A 1,272-nucleotide genomic window follows, 5' to 3' on the forward strand; every position below is an offset into this window, starting at 1 on the left:
CAGTGTGGTGTACTGTAGGTACAGCTGTCCAGGCCAACATCTGATGTGCTGATGTCCTCAACTGTCATCCCAGAAAACCTGCAATAAAAACAGTACAGTTCAAAATCCATCATACATTACCAATATAATAGGGCTGCCCAATCCTGTTCCTGGAGATCTACCTACCTGCAGAATTCAGATCTGACCCTGATCCAATACAACCGTCTGTAATTGTCGTCTGCCCGTCTGCTTTCATTGATGTGCTGTGAAGTAGATTTGTTCACAAGTTCCTCCCTGAAAGTACATCAATAACACAATAAAACTGTATTTTCGTAGAGGATCATTTAATAAAGTCACTATATTACTTTTTAAATGATCTCATTAATAACTTTAAATAATATTAGCATTGCTAACAGGCGAGTGCTTATGAGAAAGGCATGCAACAGCTTTTTAGGTTCATTTACAGTTATTTACATTTGTATCATAAATACATACTGAGTCCCAAAGTGCTCTTCAGTAAATGTGGTAAAAAGATGTCCAAAATGATTAATATTTTAATAGTAGTAGAATATCAAAATTACAAAAATGCCATCATGAGCTGTTTGAGTGTAAACGAATAGAATAGAGAGGGACAGAACACAGCTAAACCCTCCATCTAAATCTTCAAGTCAAAGGGGTACTAGTTATATTTAAAAGTTGGGTATCGAAAACCAGTTCCATTTTAGAATCGGTTCCAAATTTCCAAGAACGTGGTATTCGTTAAGACGCGTGCATTTCAATTCTGCTTAACGATTCCTGCGTTCGCATTTTAATGTGATTTAAAACGGTTTAAGTGCAGGAACGGAAGGAACTTGCGCCCTGTTTGCGTGCAGCGCACACGAAGTGCAAGCGTGAGCACAGAGAACAGAGGTCACGGTACGGGTTCCCGGTTTGTGTTCGTTCTCGAACCGTTCTAGGCATTTCCACTATAGAAAAGGTTGTTCCGGGCCAGAACTGACTTCTTTCATATGTATCGACCAGTATGCAGAAAACTATGTCATTATATCATCATAAACAAAGCCTTTTTTTGTCTTACGTGAACGTAAACAGAAACGTAAACAAAGAAAACACATGTGTAACGGTAGATTAGGGGGCTGACACTCACCCTCCCTCTCGCTGTCCGTCGCTAGGTAGGCCGGCCTTGGGCTGGGCGGTCCCCGACGGGGTCGCCGTGGCCCGTTCCGGGCGGTATGGCCTGGCATCCTGGGCCCGAGGAGGAGCTTCTGGAACCCCGGCCAGTCCTGTCCCAGGAGC

The 1,272-nt window shown here is 42.9% G+C and overlaps 1 long non-coding RNA gene across 1 annotated transcript in view; it reads right to left on the reverse strand.

Moving 5' to 3' along the window:
* Positions 1–1,222, reverse strand: part of LOC107731352 (uncharacterized) — an 8,222-nt gene extending 7,000 nt beyond the window's left edge. Inside the window, exon 1 of the long non-coding RNA XR_001638768.1 lies at positions 1,124–1,222. This is a non-coding gene — a long non-coding RNA (uncharacterized LOC107731352). The remainder of the gene's footprint in view (positions 1–1,123) is intronic.
* Positions 1,223–1,272: the final 50 nt, after the last annotated feature.

The sequence above is a fragment of the Sinocyclocheilus rhinocerous genome, unplaced genomic scaffold, assembly GCF_001515625.1.
Source record: "Sinocyclocheilus rhinocerous isolate Xijiao unplaced genomic scaffold, SAMN03320098_v1.1 scaffold6727, whole genome shotgun sequence".
Taxonomy (NCBI): domain Eukaryota; kingdom Metazoa; phylum Chordata; class Actinopteri; order Cypriniformes; family Cyprinidae; genus Sinocyclocheilus; species Sinocyclocheilus rhinocerous.